The sequence below is a fragment of the Triticum urartu genome, chromosome 5A, assembly GCF_056163025.1.
Source record: "Triticum urartu cultivar PI428250 chromosome 5A, HENAU_Tu73, whole genome shotgun sequence".
Lineage (NCBI taxonomy): Eukaryota > Viridiplantae > Streptophyta > Magnoliopsida > Poales > Poaceae > Triticum > Triticum urartu.
The window spans coordinates 424874438-424898481 of record NC_141877.1 but is presented as its reverse complement, the minus strand read 5'-3'; positions in this window follow the sequence as shown (position 1 = coordinate 424898481).

The following is a 24044-nucleotide window of genomic DNA, read 5'->3' as shown; positions in this document are numbered from 1 at the left end:
CTTGATCACATTGTGCACATTATGATGATGTCCTACCGAGTGGGCCCAGAGATACCTCTCCGTTTACACGGAGTGACAAATCCCAGTCTCGATTCGTGGCAACCCAACAGACACTTTCGGAGATACCTGTAGTGTACCTTTATAGCCACCCAGTTACGTTGTGACGTTTGGCACACCCAAATCACTCCTACGGTATCCGGGAGTTGCACAATCTCATGGTCTAAGGAAATGATACTTGACATTATAAAAGCTTTAGCATACGAACTACATGATCTTGTGCTAGGCTTAGGATTGGGTCTTGTCCATCACATCATTCTCCTAATGATGTGATCCCGTTATCAATGACATCCAATGTCCATGGTCAGGAAACCGTAACCATCTATTGATCAACGAGCTAGTCAACTAGAGGCTTACTAGGGACATGGTGTTGTCTATGTATCCACACATGTATCTGAGTTTCCTATCAATACAATTCTAGCATGGATAATAAACGATTATCATGAACAAGGAAATATAATAATAATCATTTTATTATTGCCTCTAGGGCATATTTCCAACAAGGCACGCCAGACGAAGTTTGCGTCGACGTGCTGCATGGCGTTGAGATCGCCTGCGCCGCCAGCTCCTTGGCCGAACTTGTCGGCGAGGTCTGCCTTTCCGACGAACCTGCGTCCGACGCAGGCACGGGCGGCCCCGAAAACCTCCTCACGGGCCTCCTCGATCAACTCCACGTTTCCGGTGAGCCTGCCGTAGACTTGGAGTCCGTAGGCTCCACCGACCCGATGCTGGTCGACTCCGACTGAAGGAAATATGCCCTAGAGGCAATAATAAAGTTATTATTTATTTCCTTATATATCATGATAAAAGTTTATTATTCATGCTAGAATTTTATTAACCGGAAACATAATACATGTGTGAATATATAGACAAACAGAGTGTCACTAGTATGCCTCTACTAGACTAGCTTGTTAATCAAAGATGGTTATGTTTCCTAACCATGAACAAAGAGTTGTCATTTGATTAACAGGATCACATCATTAGTTGAATGATCTGATTTACATGACCCATTCCATTAGCTTAGCACCCGATTGTTTAGTATGTTGCTATTGCTTTCTTCATGACTTATACATGTTCCTATGAATATGAGATTATGCAACTCCCGTTTGACGGAGGAACACTTTGTGTGCTACCAAACGTCACAACGTAACTGGGTGATTATAAAGGAGCTCTACAGGTGTCTCCAAAGGTACATGTTGGGTTGGCGTATTTCGAGATTAGGATTTGTCACTCCGATTGTCGGAGAGGTATCTCTGGGCCCTCTTGGTAATGCACATCACATAAGCCTTGCAAGCATTGCGACTAATGAGTTAGTTGCGGGATGATGGATTACGGAACGAGTAAAGAGACTTGCCGGTAACGAGATTGAACTAGGTATAGGATACCGACGATCGAATCTCGGGCAAGTAACATACCGATGACAAAGGGAACAACGTATGTTGTTATGCGGTCTGACCGATAAAAGATCTTCGTAGAATATGTAGGAGCCAATATGAACATCTAGGTTCCGCTATTGGTTATTGACCGGAGACGTGTCTCGGTCATGTCTACATTGTTCTCGAACTCGTACAGTCCGCACGCTTAAGGTTACGATGACAGTTATATTATGAGTTTATGCATTTTGATGTACCGAAGTTTGTTCAGAGTCCCAGGTGTGATCACGGACATGACGAGGAGTCTCGAAATGGTCGAGACATAAAGATTGATATATTGGAAGCCTATATTTGGATATCGGAAGTGTTCCGGGTGAAATCGGGATTTTACCGGAGTACCGGGAGGTTACCGGAACCCCCCAGGAGGTATATGGGCCTTAGTGGGCCTTAGTGGAAGAAGAGTAGAGGCGGCCAGGGCTGGGCCGCGCGCCCCTCCACCCCTAGTCCGAATAGGACAAGGAGAGAGGGGGTCGGCGCCCCCCCTCCTTGTCTCTCTCTCTTTTCCCACCTCACGAATCCTATTCCAACTAGGAAAAGGGGGGGAGTCCTACTCCCGGAGGGAGTAGGACTCCTCCTGGCGCGCCCTATGATGGCCGGCCGGCCTCCCCCTCTTGAACCTTTATATACGGAGGCAGGGGCACCCCATAGAGACACAAGTTGATCCACGTGATCATATTCTTAGCCGTGTGCGGTGCCCCCTTCCACCATAGTCCTTGATAATATTGTAGCGGTGCTTAGGCGAAGCCCTGCGATGGTAGTACATCAAGATCGTCACCACGCCGTCGTGCTGACGGAACTCTTCCCCGACACTTTGCTGGATCGGAGTCCGGGGATCGACATCGAGCTGAACGTGTGCTAGAACTCGGAGGTGTCGTAGTTTCGGTGCTTGATCGGTCGGGCCGTGGAGACGTACGACTACATCAACCAAACGCTTCCGTTGTCGATCTACAAGGGTACATAGATCATACTCTCCCCTCTCGTTGCTATGCATCACCATGATCTTGCGTGTGCGTAGGAAATTTTTTGAAATTACTACGTTCCCCAACAGTGGCATCCGAGCCTAGGTTTTATGTGTTGATGTTATTTGCACGAGTAGAACACAAGTGAGTTGTGGGCGATATAAGTCATACTTCTTACCAGCATATCATACTTTGGTTCGGCGATATTGTTGGACGAAGCGGCCCGGACCGACATTACGCGTACGCTTACGCGAGACCGGTTCTCCCGACGTGTTTTGCACATAGGTGGCTTGCGGGTGACAGTTTCTCCAACTTTAGTTGAACCGAGTGTGGCTACGCCCGGTCCTTGCGAAGGTTAAAATAGCACCAACTTGACAAATTATCGTTGTGGTTTTGATGCATAGGTAAGATTGGTTCTTGCTTAAGCCCGTAGCAGCCACGTAAAACTTGCAACAACAAAGTAGAGGACATCTAACTTGTTTTTGCAGGGCATGTTGTGATGTGATATGGTCAAGACATGATGCTAAATTTTATTGTATGAGATGATCATGTTTTGTAACCGAGTTATCGGCAACTGGCAGGAGCCATATGGCTGTCGCTTTATTGTATGCAATGCAATCGCGCTGTAATGCTTTACTTTATCACTAAGCGGTAGCGATAGTCATAGAAGCATAAGATCGGCGAGACGACAACGATGCTACGATGGAGATCAAGGTGTCGCGCCGGTGACGATGGTGATCACGACGGTGCTTCGAGGATGGAGATCACAAGCACAAGATGATGATGGCCATATCATATCACTTATATTGATTGCATGTGATGTTTATCTTTTATGCATCTTATCTTGCTTTGATTGACGGTAGCATTATAAGATGATCTCTCACTAAATTTCAAGATAAAAGTGTTCTCCCTGAGTATGCACCGTTGCCAAAGTTCGTCGTGCCCAGACACCACGTGATGATCGGGTGTGATAAGCTCTACGTCCATCTACAACGGGTGCAAGCCAGTTTTGCACACGCAGAATACTCAGGTTAAACTTGACGAGCCTAGCATATGCAGATATGGCCTTGGAACACTGAGATCGAAAGATCGAGCGTGAATCATATAGTAGATATGATCAACATAGCGATGTTCACCATTGAAAACTACTCCATTTCACGTGATGATCGGTTATGGTTTAGTTGATTTGGATCACGTGATCACTTAGATGATTAGAGGGATGTCTATCTAAGTGGGAGTTCTTGAGTAATATGATTAATTGAACTTAAATTTATCATGAACTTAGTCCCTGATAGTATCTTGCTTGTTTATGTTAATTGTAGATAAATGGCCCGTGCTATTGTTCCGTTAAATTTTAATGCGTTCCTTGAGAAAGCAAAGTTGAAAAATGATGGTAGCAATTACACAGTCTGGGTCCGTAACTTGAGGATTATCCTCATTGCTGCATAGAAGAATTACGTCCTGGAAGCACCGCTGGGTGCCAGGCCTGCTGCTGGAGCAACACCAGATGTTATGAACGTCTAGCAGAGCAAAGCTGATGACTACTCGATAGTTCAGTGTGCCATGCTTTACGGCTTAGAATCGGGACTTCAACGACGTTTTGAACGTCATGGAGCATATGAGATGTTCCAGGAGTTGAAGTTAATATTTCAAGCAAATGCCCGGATTGAGAGATATGAAGTCTCCAATAAGTTCTATAGCTGCAAGATGGAGGAGAACAGTTCTGTCAGTGAGCATATACTCAAAATGTCTGGGTATAATAATCACTTGATTTAGATGGGAGTTAATCTTCCAGATGATTGCGTCATTGACAGAATTCTCCAATCACTGCCACCAAGCTACAAGAGCTTTGTGATGAACTATAATATGCAAGGGATGAATAAGACTATTCCCGAGCTCTTCGCAATGCTGAAAGCTGCGGAGGTAGAAATCAAGAAGGAGCATCAAGTGTTGATGGTCAACAAGACCACTAGTTTCAAAAAAAAGGGCAAAGGGAAGAAGAAGGGGAAGTTCAAGAAGAAAAGCAAGCAAGTTGCTGATCAGGAGAAGAAATCGAAGTCTGGACCTAAGCCTGAAACTGAGTGCTTCTACTGCAAGCAGACTGGTCACTGGAAGCGGAACTGCCCCAAGTATTTGGCGGATAAGAAGGATGGCAAGGTGAACAAAGGTATATGTGATATACATGTTATTGATGTGTACCTTACTAGAGCTCGCAGTAGCACCTGGGTATTTGATACTGGTTTTGTTGCTAATATTTGCAACTCGAAACAGGGACTACGGATTAAGCGAACACTAGTAAAGGACGAGGTGACGATGCGCGTGGGAAATGGTTCTAAAGTCGATGTGATCGCGGTCGGCACGCTACCTCTACATCTACCTTCGGGATTAATATTAGACCTAAATAATTGTTATTTGGTGCCAGCGTTGAGCATGAACATTATATCTGGATCTTGTTTAATGCGAGACGATTATTCATTTAAATCAGAGAATAATGGTTGTTCTATTTATATGAGTAATATCTTTTATGGTCATGCACCTTTGAAGAGTGGTCTATTTTTGATGAATCTCGATAGTAGTAACACACATATTCATAATGTTGAAGCCAAAAGATGCAGAGTTGATAATGATAGTTCAACTTATTTGTGGCACTGCCGTTTAGGTCATATCGGTGTAAAGCGCATGAAGAAACTCCATACCGATGGACTTTTGGAACCTCTTGATTATGAATCACTTGGTACTTGCGAACCGTGCCTCATGGGTAAGATGACTAAAACACCGTTCTCCGGTACAATGGAGAGAGCAACAGATTTGTTGGAAATCATACATACAGATGTATGTGGTCCGATGAATGTTGAGGCTCGTGGCGGATATCGTTATTTTCTCACCTTCACAGATGATTTAAGCAGATATGGGTATATCTACTTAATGAAGCATAAGTCTGAAACATTTGAAAAGTTCAAAGAATTTCAGAGTGAAGTTGAAAATCATCGTAACAAGAAAATAAAGTTTCTGCGATCTGACCGTGGAGGAGAATATTTGAGTTACGAGTTTGGTCTACATCTGAAACAATGCGGAATAGTTTCGCAACTCACGCCACCCGGAACACCTCAGCGTAATGGTGTGTCCGAACATCGTAATCGTACTTTACTTGATATGGTGCGATCTATGATGTCTCTTACAAATTTACCGCTATCATTTTGGGGTTATGCTTTAGAGACGGCCGCATTCACGTTAAATAGGGCACCATCAAAATCCGTTGAGACGACACCTTATGAACTATGGTTTGGCAAGAAACCAAAGTTGCCGTTTCTTAAAGTTTGGGGCTGCGATGCTTATGTGAAAAAGCTTCAACCTGATAAGCTCGAACCCAAATCGGAGAAATGTGTCTTCATAGGATACCCAAAGGAGACTGTTGGGTACACCTTCTATCACAGATCCGAAGGCAAGACATTCGTTGCTAAGAATGAATCCTTTCTAGAGAAGGAGTTTCTCTCGAAAGAAGTGAGTGGGAGGAAAGTAGAACTTGACGAGGTAACTGTACCTGCTCCCTTATTGGAAATTGGTACATCACAGAAACCTGTTTCTGCGACACCTACACCAATTAGTGAGGAAGCTAATGATAATGATCATGAAACTTCAGAACAAGATACTACTGAACCTCGTAGATCAACCAGAGTAAGATCCGCGCCAGAGTGGTATGGTAATCCTGTTCTGGAAGTCATGCTACTAGATCATGATGAACCTACGAACTATGAAGAAGCGATGGTGAGCCCAGATTCTGAAAAATGGCTTGAAGCCATGAAATCTGAGATGGGATCCATGTATGAGAACAAAGTATGGACTTTGGTTGACTTGCCCGATGATCGGCAAGCAATTGAGAATAAATGGATCTTCAAGAAGAAGACTGACGCTGACGGTAATATTACTGTCTACAAAGCTCGACTTATCGCAAAAGGTTTTCGACAAGTTCAAGGGGTTGACTACGATGAGACCTTCTCACCTGTAGCGATGCTTAAGTCTGTCCAAATCATGTTAGCAATTGCCGCATTTTATGATTATGAAATTTGGCAGATGGATGTCAAAACTGCATTCCTGAATGGATTTCTGGAAGAAGAGTTGTATATGATACAACCGGAAGGTTTTGTCGATCCAAAGGGAGCTAACAAAGTGTGCAAGCTCCAGCGATCCATTTATGGACTAGTGCAAGCCTCTCGGAGTTGGAATAAACGCTTTGATAGTGTGATCAAAGCATTTGGTTTTATACAGACCTTTGGAGAAGCCTGTATTTACAAGAAAGTGAGTGGGAGCTCTGTAGCATTTCTGATATTATATGTAGATGACATATTACTGATTGGAAATGATATAGAATTTCTATATAGCATAAAGGGATACTTGAATAAGAGTTTTTCAATGAAAGACCTCGGTGAAGCTGCTTACATATTAGGCATAAAGATCTATAGAGATAGATCAAGACGCTTAATTGGACTTCCACAAAGCACAAACCTTGACAAGATTTTGAAAAAGTTCAAAATGGATCAAGCAAAGAAAGGGTTCTTGCCTGTGTTACAAGGTATGAAGTTGAGTCAGACTCAATGCCCGACCACTGCAGAAGATAGAGAGAAAATGAAAGATGTTCCCTATGCTTCAGCCATAGGCTCTATCATGTATGCAATGCTGTGTACCAGACCTGATGTGTGCCTTGCTATAAGTCTAGCAGGGAGGTACCAAAGTAATCCAGGAGTGGATCACTGGACAGCGGTCAAGAACATCCTGAAGTACCTGAAAAGGACTAAGGCTATGTTTCTCGTATATGGAGGTGACAAAGAGCTCATCGTAAACGGTTACGTTGATGCAAGCTTTGACACTGATCCGGACGATTCTAAATCGCAAACCGGATACGTGTTTACATTAAACGGTGGAGCTGTCAGTTGGTGCAGTTCTAAACAGAGCGTCGTGGCGGGATCTACGTGTGAAGCGGAATACATAGCTGCTTCGGAAGCAGCGAATGAAGGAGTCTGGATGAAGGAGTTCATATCCGATCTAGGTGTCATACCTAGTGCATCGGGTCCAATGAAAATCTTTTGTGACAATACTGGTGCAATTGCCTTGGGAAAGGAATCCAGATTTCACAAGAGAACCAAGCACATCAAGAGACGCTTCAATTCCATCCGGGATCTAGTCCAGGTGGGAGACATAGAGATTTGCAAGATACAAACGGATCTGAATGCAGCAGACCCGTTGACTAAGCCTCTTCCACGAGCAAAACATGATCAGCACCAAGGCTCCATGGGTTTTAGAATCATTACTGTGTAATCTAGATTATTGACTCTAGTGCAAGTGGGACACTGAAGGAAATATGCCCTAGAGGCAATAATAAAGTTATTATTTATTTCCTTATATATCATGATAAAAGTTTATTATTCATGCTAGAATTGTATTAACCAGAAACATAATACATGTGTGAATACATAGACAAACAGAGTGTCACTAGTATGCCTCTACTAGACTAGCTTGTTAATCAAAGATGGTTATGTTTCCTAACCATGGACAAAGAGTTGTCATTTGATTAACAGGATCACATCATTAGTTGAATGATCTGATTGACATGACCCATTCCATTAGCTTAGCACCCGATCGTTTAGTATGTTGCTATTGCTTTCTTCATGACTTATACATGTTCCTATGACTATGAGATTATTCAACTCCCGTCTGCCGGAGGAACACTTTGTGTGCTACCAAACGTCACAACGTAACTGGGTGATTATAAAGGAGCTCTACAGGTGTCTCCAAAGGTACATGTTGGATTGGCGTATTTCGAGATTAGGATTTGTCACTCCGATTGTCGGAGAGGTATCTCTGGGCCCTCTTGGTAATGCACATCACATAAGCCTTGCAAGCATTGCGACTAATGAGTTAGTTGCGGGATGATGGATTACAGAACGAGTAATGAGACATGCCGGTAACGAGATTGAACTAGGTATAGGATACCGACGATCGAATCTCGGGCAAGTAACATACCGATGACAAAGGGAACAACGTATGTTGTTATGCGGTCTGACCGATAAAAGATCTTCGTAGAATATGTAGGAGCCAATATGAACATCCAGGTTCCGCTATTGGTTATTGACCGGAGACGTGTCTCGGTCATGTCTACATTGTTCTCGAACCCGTAGGGTCCGCATGCTTAAGGTTACGATGACAGTTATATTATGAGTTTATGCATTTTGATGTACCGAAGTTTGTTCGGAGTCCTGGATGTGATCACGGACATGACGAGGAGTCTCGAAATGGTCGAGAAATAAAGATTGATATATTGGAAGCCTATATTTGGATATCGGAAGTGTTCCGGGTGAAATCGGGATTTTACCGGAGTACCGGGAGGTTACCGGAACCCCCTGGGAGGTATATGGGCCTTAGTGGGCCTTAGTGGAAGAAGAGTAGAGGCGGCCAGGGCTGGGCCACGCGCCCCTCCACCCCTAGTCCGAATAGGACAAGGAGAGAGGGGGCCGGCGCCCCCCTCCTTCTCTCTCTCTCTTTTCCCACCTCACGAATCCTATTCCAACTAGGAAAAGGGGGGAGTCCTACTCCCGGAGGGAGTAGGACTCCTCCTGGCGCGCCCTATGATGGCCGGCCGGCCTCCCCCTCTTGAACCTTTATATACGGAGGCAGGGGCACCCCATAGAGACACAAGTTGATCCACGTGATCATATTCTTAGCCGTGTGCGGTGCCCCCTTCCACCATAGTCCTCGATAATATTGTAGCGGTGCTTAGGCGAAGCCCTGCGACGGTAGTACATCAAGATCGTCACCACGCCATCGTGCTGACAGAACTCTTCCCCGACACTTTGCTGGATCGGAGTCTGGGGATCATCATCGAGTTGAACGTGTGCTAGAACTCGGAGGTGCCGTAGTTTCGGTGCTTGATCGGTCGGGCCGTGGAGACGTACGACTACATCAACCAAACGCTTCCGTTGTTGATCTACAAGGGTACGTAGATCATACTCTCCCCTCTCGTTGCTATGCATCACCATGATCTTGCGTGTGCGTAGGAAATTTTTTGAAATTACTACGTTCCCCAACACCGACACCGCGTCGGTCGACGCGTTCCCCACCAACGTGGTGGTCTACGACGAACCCCTCCCCAACGTGGAGAGCGACGGAAGCACCGTCACCGAGGTGCTGGTCATCAGTCATGACGAGTTCCCTGGCGGAGGGGCGCCTGACTCGCTCGGCGCGGCGCTGCAAGACCTAGTTGCGCCCATTCCAGAAGATGCTGACACAGAGACGTTAGAAGCGCGCCGCCTTCAGCTTGTTGAAGGCGTGAAGAAGCTGGCTAGCATGAGACGCTTGTCAGAAGCTTACCGGCGGGAGATGGATCGCGCTGTTGGCGGCTCGCCGGCCCCGGCAGGGCCCAACCGCCTTGGCGCGGTTCAGCAGCACGGCGTAGCCATCGCCAGCCTGTTTGGGGCTAGCCGCCCCGTGTATGCCACGCCAGCGAAGAACATCCAAGCCGCTCAGGCAGCGGCGGATGAGCTGGACAATTTCGAGGGCGAAGAGCGCCGCCTCATGATGGAGCGAGTCCAGCGGCTCCTCGACGCGGCCGCCACGCAGAACGAGGCCAGCTGCCGCACGGAGGCGCCGCAACGGCCAACCGACGACCCGCGCCGAGATCAAGGCGCGATGTCTCGGATGCCGATTGGCGGTGCCCGAGAAAGAAAGGACAAGGAGCCGGCTGTCAGCCACAGTCGAACTCGGATTACCATAGAGCGCGACCGAGACGGCCGCCCGAGAGCAGTGGAACGACGGGATGACTGTCCACCTCCTCCTCCCCGCAAGGAGAGGCGAGTCTCCCCGCCGCCTGTTGACCATCCGACTCTCGGTGACCGCCTTGGCCGCCGAGAGGAAGTTGGAGAGAATGACGCCCGCCACCGGATCGACCGACTTCACCGGTCCCTGGCGCTGGAAGAAGAAGATGAGCTGGGTCCGCCTTGTTTCGGGCCCTGCATTCGGGACGAGCCCTTTTCCAGAGGGTTCACGCTCCCAAGAGACACGTCCAAGTATACCGGCTCCGTGAAGCCGGAAGACTGGCTAGTCGACTACTCCATGGCTGTCAGCATAGCAAACGGCAACAAGCGTGTCGCCGTAAAGTACGTTCCGCTCATGCTCCAGGGCACAACCCGGACATGGCTGAACAGCCTAAAGCCCCGCAGCATCAATAGCTGGGTCGACTTCACTGAAGCATTCATCCGCAACTTCACCAGCACGTACAAGCGTCCTCCCAAGCCTCATCAACTCTCCTTGTGCGTGCAAGGTCCTGATGAGTCAACTCGCGACTACCTCATGCGTTGGGCTGAGCTTCGAAACTCCTGCGAGGGCGTGCATGAGGTGCAAGCCATCGAGTACTTCACAGCCGGGTGCCGAGAAGGCACCCTCCTCAAGCACAAGCTCCTCTGCGACGAGCCAGAAACCCTCGACGAGCTGCTGATCATAGCGGACAAGTACGCTACGGCCGACTCCTCCATGAAGACGAAAATTCAAATCAGCACGACTGGCAAAGTAGCTCCTCCGGCTCCAAGAACTCCGGCGGCGGACGCCGGCCGGCGACAACAAGCGCAAGGCCCCGCAGCCAGCTTCCAACAGCCGGCAGGTCGCGACCGTTGAAGCCCAGCAGCCAGAAGAGCAGCTTCCGCCCAAGCGACAGAAAGGCGGCAAGCCGAACTGGTTGCTGGCCTTCTCCTACGAGCAGACCTTGGATGGACCTTGCAAGTTCCACAGCGGCGCGAAGCCGTCGAATCACACCACCCGGAAGTGCCACTAGCTCACCAGGATCGCCAAGGGAGACGGCCTCCTGCCACCCCCGCCTGCTGGGCAGGCGCCTCCGCCTCCGCCCCAGCAGCCGGCAGTCGGGCCAGTCGGCGCAGTACAAGACGAATACCCTGAAGAGCACGGAGTCTACGTGGTGTTCACCAGTGTGGTTGATGATCGACGCAGAAGGCGGCTGCAGCGACAAGAGGTGAACGCAGTAGCCTCAGAGACGCCAGAGTTCATGCACTAGTCTGAGAGGCCCATCAGCTCGAGCAGGGCTGACCACCCAGAAGTGATGCCGAGTCCGGGCTCCTACGCCTTGGTCCTGGACACCACCTTTGCCACGGACAAATGGGCCGCGCGTTTCTCGTGAGTTCTGATAGATGGGGGCAGCAGCATCAACATCCTGTACAAGGACACCATGGAGAAGTTAGGAATCAAGCAGAGACAGCTTCAGAACAGCCGGACTGTGTTCCACGGCATTGTTCCTGGGCTTTCCTGCTCACCAATCGGCAAGATCCTGATTGACGTCCTCTTTGGGGACAAAGATCACTTCCGAAGAGAGTCTGTTTGGTTTGAGGTAGTGGACCTTGAGAGCCCATACCATGCGCTACTTGGCCGGCCCGCCTTGGCCAAGTTCATGGCGGTCCCCCACTACGCCTACCTCAAGATGAAGATGCCCAGTTCCAGGGGAATTCTGACTGTGGCCGGCGACTACCGGAAGTCGTCCGCTTGCGCGGCCGAGAGCAGTCGGCTGGCCGAGTCCCTGGTGATTGCAGCCGAGAAGCGACTCCTTGAGCGAGTTGTGGCGATGGCCGGCAAGCAGCCGGAGATATCGCCCGACCCAAAGGAGTCGGAAGCCGAAGGTTCGTTCAAGCCGGCCAAAGAGACAAAGAAGATACCCTTGGAACCGGAGCACCCAGAGAGGTACGCCGTCGTAGGTGCAAACCTCGACAGCAAATAGAAAGGCGAGCTCGTCGATTTCCTCCATGAGAATCGGGACATCTTCGCATGGTCTCCCAAGGACATGCCAGGTGTACCGACGGATTTCGCCGAGCACAAGTTACACGTCCGATCTGATGCAAAGCCGGTCAGGCAGCCCCTGCGCCGCTTATCAGAAGAGAAGAGAAGAGTTGTCGGAGAAGAGATAGCCCGACTCCTAGCAGCCGGCTTCATTATGGAAGTTTTCTTCCCGGAGTGGCTGGCAAATCCCGTCCTGGTGCTAAAGAAGAACAAGCAATGGCGAATGTGTATTGACTACATGAGCCTCAACAAGGCCTGCCCCAAGGACCCGTTTGCTCTGCCGAGAATTGATCAGGTGATAGACTCCACAGCCGGATGCGAGCTGTTGAGTTTCTTGGATGCATACTCAGGATATCACCAGATCAAGCTGAACCCGGCTGACAGATTGAAGACCGCCTTCATCACGCCGTTTGGAGCATTCTGCTACCTCACCATGACGTTCGGCTTGAGGAATGCCGGCGCCACCTTTCAGCGTTGTATGCAGAAGTGCCTCCTCAAGAAGCTCGGCAGGAACACCCACGTTTACGTGGACGACGTGGTGGTGAAGACGGAAAAGCGAGGAACATTGCTGGAAGACCTCAAGGAGACCTTTGAGAACCTGCGCCGGTTCCAGATCAAGCTCAACCCTGAGAAGTGTGTCTTCGGAGTACTAGCCGGCCAGCTGCTAGGTTTCCTGGTCTCTGAATGCGGCATAGAATGCAACCCAGTAAAAATCAAGGCCATCGAGAGAATGGAGGTACCTAGCCGACTGCTGGATGTGCAGAAGTTCACCGGCTGCTTGGCGTCCATCAACCGATTCATCAGTCGCTGGGCGAGAAAGCTCTCCCCTTATACCAAATCATGAAGAAGACCACTTTTTTGAGTGGAACCATAAGGCGGACGAAGCTTTCCACCAGTTGAAGAAGATGCTGACTACTCCACCCGTCCTGGCGGCTCCGACTCCCAAGGAACCTATGCTCCTGTACATCACCGCCACCAGCCGAGTAGTCAGCACAGTCATTGTAGTAGAGTGCAAGGAGGAAGGCAAGGCGCTACCTGTCCAGAGACCAGTATATTACCTGAGCGAGGTACTGTCGACCTCCAAGCAGAACTACCCCCACTACCAGAAGATGTGCTATGGCGTGCACTTTGCTGTCAAGAAATTGAAGCCTTACTTTCAAGAGCATCCAATCACGGTGGTCTGCACGGCTCCACTTGCCGAGATCATCGGTAGCCGAGATGCCTCTGGTCGAGTGGCCAAGTGGGCCATAGAGCTGGCTCCTTACACCATCTACTACCAGCCCCGCACCGCCATCAAATCACAAGCACTGGCCGACTTCCTCGTCGACTGGGCCGAGACCCAGTACCTGCCTCCAGCGCCTGACTCCACCCATTGACGGATGCACTTCGACGGCTCCAAGATGCGCACCGGCTTGGGAGCCGGCGTCGTCCTCACCTCTCCCAAAGGCGACAAGCTCAAATATGCACTGCAAATCCATTTTGCCGCCTCCAACAACGTGGCCGAGTACGAGGCGCTCATTCACGGGCTCCGGCTTGCCAAAGAACTTGGCATCCGCCGGATCTTGTGTTATGGCGACTCGGACTTAGTGGTCCAGCAGTCATCTGGTGACTGGGACGCGAAAGACGCGAACATGGCGAGCTACCGTTTCCTCGTGCAGCAACTCAGCGGGTATTTCGAAGGGTGCGAATTCCTCCATGTGCCAAGAAACGACAACGACCAAGCAGACGGCTTGGCACGAATCGGCTCTACCCGCCAAGCAATACCATCTGGCGTCGCCCTTCAACGCCTCCTCAAGCCGTCCGTCAAGCCTTCACCAGAATCAGACTCCATTTTTGTGCCGGCTCCTCCCGAAGACGGCAGATCTAACTCCAGAGTTCCGGCAGTCGGAACGGGGACTTTGGCGGGCGACTCCAAAGCTACCACAGTCGAGCCCGGCCCGGGGACTGCGGTGACGGACTCGAAGATTCCAGAACTCGGCCCAAGGACCGAGCCAGTCGGCCTAGGGACTTCATCAGCCCAGCAAGTGGCTGTTGACTCCAGCCCGCCGCCTCCCAGCCCAGCCGCCCTCGTCCAAGTCGCAATTCTGGTAGTCGAAGAAATAGCAGCACCCTCATGGGCCCAGCCCATCCTCAAATTCCTGGTGAACAAAGAGCTACCAACTGATGAGACCTCAGCTCGACAAGTACAACACCGGGCAGCGGCCTATACCATAATCAACAGAGAGCTGGTCAGGCGCAGCATCACTGGTGTCTACCAGCGCTGCATAGAGCCAGAGCAAGGCCAGGCGATCCTCAAAGACATCCATCAAGGCGAATGTGGCCACCATGCGGCTTCAAGAGCACTCGTCGCCAAAGCTTTTCGGCACGGTTTCTTTTGGCCGACTGCCTTGGAAGAGGCCAAGGAGTTGGTCCAAAAATGCAAAGGGTGCCAGAAGTTCAGCTCCAAGCCGCACCAGCCGGCTTCCGCGCTCAAGACCATCCCCATTGCTTGGCCTTTCGCAGTTTGGGGTCTAGACATGGTGGGACCATTCAAAACAGCACGAGGTGGTCTAACTCACCTACTTGTCGCAATGGACAAGTTCACCAAGTGGGTGGAAGTGAAGCCAATTAAGAAACTGAACGGTCCGACTGCCGTGACCTTCATCACCGATATCACAATTCGGTACGGCATACCACACAGTATCATCACCGACAATGGCACAAATTTTGCCAAAGGCGCCTTGGCCCGTTTCTGCGCAACACAGGGCATCCGACTGGACCTAGCGTCCGTCGTCCACCCGCAGTCAAACGGCCAAGTGGAGCGAGCAAATGGCCTCATCCTGTCCGGCATCAAGCCTCGGTTGATCGAGCCTCTGGAGCGCTCGGCTGGCTGCTGGCTCGACGAGCTGCCAGCCGTCCTTTGGAGTCTACGCACGACTCCAAACAAGTCAACCGGCTTCACGCCCTTCTTCCTCGTCTACGGTGCCGAAGCCGTCATCCCAACGGACATAGAGTTCGACTCCCCACGAGTCACCATGTACACCGAGGAGGAAGCAGAAGACGCATGACAAGACGGCGTCGATTTGCTGGAAGAGGGCCGGCTGTTGGCACTCAGCCGGTCCAGTATCTACCAGCAGAGCCTGCGCCGATACCACAACAGGAAGGTCAGGCCAAGATCTTTCCAAGAAGGCGACCTTGTACTCCGGCTGATCCAGCAAACAGCCGGCCAGCACAAGCTGTCGCCGCCTTGGGAAGGCCCTTTCATCATCAGCAAAGTACTAGGCAATGACTCCTACTACCTGATCGACGCTCAGAAGCCCCGAGCACGCAAGAGGGACGACTCCGGCAAGGAGACAAAGCGGCCATGGAATGCAAATCTTCTCCGAAGATTTTACAGTTGATGCAGTATGTACCACGCTACCTTTTGCATTAAAGTACCAAGACTCCGGGCCCACCGAGACGAGCTCGGGGACTGCCCTCTTTTGTTTGTATGATAAAAGTTATGCCTACAAGTATGTTACTCTTTGTCATGCCGCTTGGCACCAGGCTCGACAAGTCGGCCCGGGGACTTGCCGCCTTGCACTATGAAATGCTTCCTGCAGCCGGACAAGTAGTGTGTAACACCTAAGCCGTCTTCTGTCAGAAGCCGCAGCTCGCAGAGCGACTGTACGGTGGGCAGAGGTAAGGTAGAATGGGTGCTCGCACAAAAAATGGCTAAGGACTCAAAGCGTAAAACATAGCTCAAGACGGCTTCCAGCCTTTCTCGCAAACTGACTCTCGGACAGTCGGATTGTCGTTTTCTATCCAATTTGCTCAAACAATCTTGAAATCGGCCAAGTACTTGCTTTCCCAAAGTAGCCTAGCACTTGACCCAGCAACAGTCCGCAAAAGCGGCTGTCCGATTGGCAAGACAGGCAACTAAGAGAAAGCGGCAAAGGGAAACAGCCAAAAGAACAATGAGCAAGAAAAGATATATATATATATATATATATATATATATATATATATATATATATATATAACATAGGCCCTTGGCCGAATTGTCGAGTAGAGGTTCAAAATACACCCCGCGGGTGGAATTGTGCGAATTAACAAATTCTTCAAAAGACTACTGAAGCAGATAAAACAAAAGACACAGCGGTAGCTTAGGAGGCGGTAGACGGATTCGGGGGGTCGGAGAAGGCGCCAGCGTCAGGCGTCGGGGCGGTCGGCCGACTAGTCTCGGCTTGATCGCCTCCGGCAGCAGTCGGGTCGGTCGCACGCGGCTCGTTGCTGGAGGCGCGGTCGGGCTGAGGCTGGCCGTCTGCTCCATCTTCTGGTGCCTCCGCCTCGCCCTCATCCTCCGCCTCGTCCTCCTCCTCGACGCTGGAGCCAATCACCTCCGCCGAGTCTTCGTCGTAGTCTAGGTTCATCCCAAACCACTCTGGCGGTACCTCCTCGCCGTCTTCAGACCGCTCGGGGACGAAGATGCTCGTGTCGGTGTACTCGGCGATCGCCGCAGCACGCTTGACGAGGGCGTCTTCCACAGCCGCCAGCTCCGGCTAGGCCTCCGACCGAAGTGTGGCCAACCGGTCTAGATCCAGCCCCGGGTACCACGCCTTGACGAACTCCAAGGCCCGGCGCGCTCCAGCCCGGGCCGAAGAGCCCTTCCAGGCCTCGAGGTGACCAGCCGCGACCTCCAACCAGTTGGCCGTCAGGCTGGGGGTGCGCGGAGCCTGCATATCTGGCCAAAGGGCGGAAATCGCCTGGGCACCGATGCGCTGAAGCCGGCGCAGCATCCGGTGAGCCGGCCGAAGGCGAGCCTCGATACTCAAGATGTGCTCATCAAGAGTCCGGGGGGCATCGACGGCGATCTCCGCGCCCTCCGCCCTCCGACTTTCGCGATCGGCCTCGATGGCCTGGATAGCAGCCTGCGACTGCCCAGGGAAGAAGTCTGCAAAAGAAACGAAGAAACGAAGAAGCAAGTCAAAAACCAGGAATCGGCATGATCTAAGTCGGCAGCTCGAAGAAAGAAAATAAAGAGACTCACCATCAACGATGTCTTCAATCTCGTGGAAGTCGGAGGACAGCAGCGCCTCCTTGTCAGACCAGGAGGAGCGCTCGCTCGCGAACTCGGCCAAGAGGGCGGTTTCTGTCTCCTCCGCCTCCCGCTGCGACTTCGCAAGCAACTCCTTCTGCTCCGCCAACTGAGTGGCCAGCAGATCGCGCTCTGTGGCGAGCCTGCTGCACTCCTCCCCTTTGGCGAGCAGGGCAGAGTTGGCTTCGCTCAGCTGCTATTGAAGAGCAGCATTGGCTCCTGAAGGAAAAAAAGAAAGGCAACAGTCATCAATAAAGAAGGTCGCCGGGGAGATCCGGCCCTACTGCTTAGCAGTCGGCCTGAATCTCGGGGACTACAGCCCGCGGGTGCGCTAGCGCGCCCTCGCAGAGAAGAAAAAAGAGGGAAGTACTTACTCCGGCTCTCTGCCAAGTCGGCGGTCCGCTTGCCCAGCTCTTCAACATTACGGTTGAAGGCAGTGACGCGGAGGTTGTGGGAATCCTGCAACAAGCATTTTAGACAAAGTTAGTACCCATAAGTTCATCAATTGGAGTTCCGGGCCGCCTGCTCAGCAGCCGGCCCGAAACTTGGGGACTACACCCAGTGGGTGCGCTGGCGCGCCCCCACAGAGAGGAACAAGAAAAACAAAGGCCCAAAGAAAAGACATACCCGGACGGCTGCCCGCGACGCTAGGAACGCCTTGGTGCAGCTCTGGAGGGCGTCGCCCTCAGCGCGGAGCTTCGCCTGGACGTCCAGGAGTGCCCGGTTCAGCGGCCCTGTGCCGCCTCCCCGCACCCACCCAACAGGCGCGGCGCTCGTCGCTTCGGCGTCTGGAGCCGCCGAGCTGGCGGTGCCGGCTTCCAGGGGGCGGGGTGCCGAAGTCGCCTTCTCCAGGCGACGGCGCACTGGCGAGCCGGCCTGGAGGAGTAGCCTCGCCACGGCCTCGTCTTCGGTCAGCGGCACCGGAGGATCCGCTGGCTGCTCGCCTTGCACGCCTTCAGACGGCGGCGGAGGCGGCGGTGGAACGTTCACGCCCGGAGTAGAGGGCTCGCCGCCTTCCCTCTCCTCGACGAGGTTCTCCCCGCCGGCTTCTCCAGTCTGCCCCGTGAACTCCGGGGGTGGCGGCGCAGAGTTCAGCGGGGTAACAAGCAAGGCCGACTGGCAGCGTGCGGCTTCTTCAGCCCGCCGCTTTGCCGCGGCGGCGGCTTCGGCCTCTGCTAGTTTTTTCTTAGCGGAGGCCTCCACCCTGTCGGCCTCCGCTTTCTCCAGGCAGAGGGCTTCGTCTTCGTTGCGCTTCTCCTGCGCATTTCGCTCTGTCGCCTCCCGGAGGTCGGCTGCGGGGTCTATCCGCCGAGTGGTGGCGGGCGTCTCCGCTGACCCCATGACGGAGGCGACGGCGACCCGCTCAAGAGAGAGGGGAGCCCTGAAGAAAGAGGGGCGAGCAGAGACTCAGACAAAACACGAAGAAAGAATAAACTTTGAAGTCAGAATACTTACGCAGAGACCAACGGCGGCTTCTTCACTTCCTTACGGAAGCGGATGGCCTTCGCGGCCGCCTCGTTCCGCCGGGTCGCCGTAGCCGGGCCCTTGGGCTTCTTCGGCCGGCTGCCAAACAAAGTCGGCGCAGCCCGGCGCTTCTTCCTGCCGCCTGGAGCGCCTGACGCACCAGAAGAGCCCACGCCCGGCTGGCTGGCTCCTGGCCGATGGCGAGGGGCGACTCCTCCCTCGGCGTCGTCTTCAGGCCAGTCGGCGAAGGTAGCCGAGGGCCTGAAGTCGCCTGTCGTCCCTCCTCCTCCCTCGGCGTCGTCTTCCAGAGCCGCCGCCCCAGATCGGGGTCGTCGACGTCGCTCTCCGCCCGATCGGCGACGAACTCACGGGCCGGCCCCGAGGTGCCGGCTGGTGGGTGAAGAAGGGGATTCTAACCAAAAGCAGACTGATCAGAACAAAAACTCGGCAAGAAGAAGACAATCCAAAGAAAGAAAAGAAAGGCGACTCACCACGGGCGGGGGGTTGGCGCGGGAGTATGGCTCCTTGCCGAATCGCCAGTCCACCGGGAGCCTGCTGTCCGAGAGGTAGTTCACCATAAGGGCCACCTCTCCATGAGGCATGTCCTTGGTGCACATCCGACTCGGGTCGCGGCCCCCGCTCATCTGGCATATTAGGTGAGGACGGCCTTGGAGTGGGAGAACTCGGCGCGAGACGAAGGCGGACAGCAGGTCCGGACCAGTCAGACCCTCCGACTGCATCAGCACTCGGAGTCGCGTGATGCCGCCGGCCCCTGCAGGCGTCAGCGACCTGGCCCGATACGACCAGTTGGGCAGTCTGCCAGCCGGCGGGCCGGCTTCGAAAGCCGGCAGATTGACCCAGTCGCCCCTCGTGGCGACGTTCCTGACGTAGAAGTAGGACCGCTGCCACATCTTCACCGACTTCAACAGCGCGATGGAGGGGAAGTGATTGTTGGCTCCTGTCCTTCGCACGGTGATGAAGGCGCCGCACTGAGCCGGCACGCCCGCGGCCTGGGTGCCGAGCTTGGAGAAGAAGAACTCCCCCCCCAGAGCTCGAGGGTGTGGAGGACTCCGAGGAAGCCTTCGCACAGAGCCACGAAGGCGGACAGCAGCACCACTGTGTTGGGGGTGAGGTGGTGCGGCTGGAGTCCGTAGAACTCCATGAACGACCGGAAGAAGCTGCTCGCCGGCAGCCCCAGCCCGCGCAGGCAGTGCGAGCGGAAGATGACCCGCTCGCCCTCCTGCGGGGCGGGGGAAATCTCCCCCTCCGGCGCGAGACGCACCTGCACGCGGTCCTCGCCGGGAAGCCGACGGGTCCGGCGAAGAAACTCGATGTGGTCTTCATGGACTTCGGAACCGTCCCAGGTGCCGAAGCGCACCGAGGGAGGCGCGGCCGCAGAGGAAGAGCTCATCGCGAGCTGTCGCTGCGGTGATCGCCGGAGCTTGGGCGTGCGGTAGGGCGAAGAAGAGAAGAGGAAGTAGGAGAGCGAGGAGCTGTGAGGAGGAAGAAAGCAAGGGGTAGTGGGAAGGAGGGGCGCGCGTGCCCCCCTCTTTCCCCTACTTATAGCCCCATGGGCTGCGAAGCCGAGGGGGCGGACGTGGGGATTTACTGTGCCCGCAACCCCACGCCCCCCACGATTCACCTAAAGTTACTGTGCGCAGTAACTTCACGGGAATCCCAACCGTCCACCGGGCCGCAGCGGATCCGCTCGGGCGCCGAGGCACGGTAGTGGCGGGCCCCGCCTACGGGCCTGTCCCGTCACGCGCGTGGGCTGGCAGGATGGCCTGGCCACGTGCCTTCGCGTGACAGGCCAAGAATGGGCGGCAGCCTGGAAGCTTAGCTAGCACGCCACTTGAAATCCCGCCGAGACGTTCGAACTACCGAGCAAGTCAGAATTGAGTGAGTCCGAGTTGGGCGAGTCCGACTCCTTCTAGTCAGCCCGGCAGAAGTCAATCAAGACCGTGTGTTGAGCACCCGGAAAGAGAAACTGCTGAGGCTTCTCGGCCGATCGTCCGCGGCGCCTCACCAGCTTCGGGGACTACTGTCGGAGTAATGGGCCACGGGTAGGCCAACCCGAAGCCCACAACCTTTCAAGACATCGGGGCAGGCTGCGCCCCTCAAGACCACAGGGCGAAGAGCCGCCTCCTGGGGAGTCTACGGCAAGACGGCCGACTGCCCGCTCACGGCCGAGTCCCAGGGGCGACTTCCAGAGAAGCTGGCTTTGGGGAGTCGGCCGGCGACTCCAACAGACCGTGACCTCATCGAGGGGGACGGGGCAGGGGCGTAGCTACAATGAAGCCCACTCCCCGCCCCTTACCAAGGGCAGGCATGGCTATAGCGCGTCGTACTAGGAAAGATCTCCCTGCGGCGTGGCACTGTTGCCCAGCCGGCCCTGACATCAGCATCATTGTACCTGGTCCTGCGCCCACGACGGCTTGTCTGTACGGCCTGGAGGCAGCAGGGCCCACCAGTCAGCGAGACCTCGGGAGACGGCCGGAGAACCGCCAGTCGGACCCGTCGGGAGTCGGCGCGGGGGAGTCGGCCGAGCCCTCCCCGGGGCCCACGCGCCATTAATCAAGAAGAGATGGGGAGTGGCCACAGTGATCGCCCGCCAGGCGGCGGGGCTGTTGCCACAACCCCATGACCGAGCTTGCGTCATCAGGAGCACGGCTACAGTAATCAGCAGCCGGCAAGACCCGCCCGCGGCGGACGCGGCCTGTCGGCTCCGTACCAGACCAGTCGGCGGGCCCCAGCAGTCGGCGGAGAAGCCGGAGGTCGGAGGCACTGACGGCTGGGGCCGCGCCCAGTCGAATTACCATTGTACCCCTGGGGGGTAGGCCTATATAAACCCCCCAGGGCACCCATGCAAAGGGTTGGATCCCAGTAGTTCTATACCACACCAGATAGAGGGAGAGAGCTAGCCTTGCCCTCTCCCACCACCAGACCCAGCTCAAGGAGCAACCGTGTAAACACTTGACCATAGTGATCATGCGGAGACCCCGTAGAGCAGCAGTAGGGGTGTTATCTCCCCGGAGAGCCCCGAAGCTGGGTAAGATTCGCCGACGTGCATGTCTTCATCTCATCCCGTTTCCAGGCACCGGTGACATTCTACTCGCCCCCACCATGATAAGCCATCCATTGGCATATGTCGCACCCAACCCCCGACAGCGTCACCGGCGTGCCTGCCGCCACCGTGGACCAATTCGTCGCCTCGCACTACTTGAGCCCCTGCATCACTTGCAGCTGGGAGATGCCACCGCCCCCTGGGCTGCCTCCTCACCTGGTAAAAAAAACCGCAACATCACCTTTATTGCAAAAAAAAAAATCACAAGAAGACTTCTGTTGTAAAAAAAATCCGCAACAAGTCCTCTGTTGCAAAAAAATATTATTGCAAAACATTTCTGTAACAAGATCTTTGTTGCAAAAAAAATCTACAACAAGATCTTTGTTGCAATAATGAAGACGTCAATCAGTTGCACGATCCGCTAGATCTGACGCCTCGCAACCGGTCCGATCTTTTAGAAAGATCGATCGGTGGACGCGTAGCACGCCCCAACCTTTTTCTCTCAAATTTATGAACTTTTTTCGTATTCGTCAATTTTTTTTCAAATTCACAAACTTTCTTTTCATGATTTTTTCTCCAAATTCATGAACTTTGTAAAATTCTTGCACTCTTTTATCTTTCATGAACATTTTTTTAATTTCATGAAGGTTTTGAAATTCATGAACTTTTTCAAATTCATGAACTTTTCTGCAGTCATGATTTGCTTTTTTCCATGAACGTTTATTAAGGGTTGGTTTTTTTCAAAATTGTGAGCATTTTTTTCTTCATGAACTTTTTTCAAATTCCTGAACTTTTATTTATCAAATTCTTGAAAAAATCAAATTCACATTTTTTTAATTTTAAAAGCCAACATTCAACAAGTCAAATGGTTTGTTGTCAAGGTCAACCGAGCAATCAGATGAACAGACTGAGCATGCGATCGGAGCGAGCGTTGTGCTTTAATGGGCTGGCCTATGTGACCATGCGTATAGGCGCCAATAAGTTTAACCGGCGCTTAAGGCGCCGTGTAGGAGCTCTCTGGACCTTCTAGCGATTTCAAGGAAAATCAGGAAACTTGAGATGGGATGGGAACGCGTCACCTAGTGTGTTTTTAGCTGCTGTCACATGTCGCGCTCCAGGCGCTTCCTCTGGATATTTTTTATTTTTCGTAATGCGTTTTCAACTTTTATATGTTTGTTTTTTAAAAAAATTGGCTTTTCGTAGGTTTTGGACCCTTTCTTTTTTTTTTGGAAAATACGCATTTTTCTTCTTTAGCGATAGGCGCGGATTTACTTCTCGTTGAGACACGGATTTGTTTTCGCGAGAGGCACTTGAAAAAGAAAAAAAAAATACATTATCTTTTTTATTTCTTTCATGAGAGGTATGACCGTGCCTCTCGAAAAAGGAAAAAAACCTCTCGCGAGCCTCCGCGTCTCTCATGAAAGAAAAAAATGCATTTTTCTTTTTTTTCTACCACAAGAGGCATTTATTTACTTCTTGTGAATGCACGAATTTGCTTTCACGAGGCACGGCGTGTCTCTGTGAAAATGAAAAAAAAACACATCTTTTTTTCTTTCGTGAGAGGTACGGATTTACTTCTCGTGGAGACACGAATTTACTTATCCGAGAGGCATGACCGTGCCTCTCACAAAAGAAAAAAACGTGTTTTCTTCTTTTCCTTCCTTAGGAGGCACAAATTTACTTCTCGTGGAAGCACGTATTTGCTTCCGCGAAAGACACGATTATGAAAAAAAATGTGCTCCCACTTCTCGTGGAAAAAACATGCTCCCACTTTGATTTTTTTATTAAAAATTAGTTCTTCGCGGTGTTTTGGCTCCTAGGTGCATATGCACTCATTGTCTAAATACACATTTTGAAAAGTTGAAAAATTCAGAAAAAAATCCCACGGATATACCCGGACATTCTATGTGCATGCACAAAGTTTCGGTGAAAAATGATGTTTTTTGTGGCTTGTGTAAAAAAGATAAAGAAATGCAAAATGAATAGTTGTAATGAAGCATCAGAAATTGTCTTTTTACACAAGCCACAAAAAACCTCGTTTTTCACCGAAAACTTTGTGCACGCACATAGAATGTCCGGATATACACGCGGGATTTTTGTTAGAAAATTTTCAACTTTTCAAAATGTGTATTTAGACAATGGGTGCATATGCACCTAGGAGCCATTGCCAATTTCCGAAAACT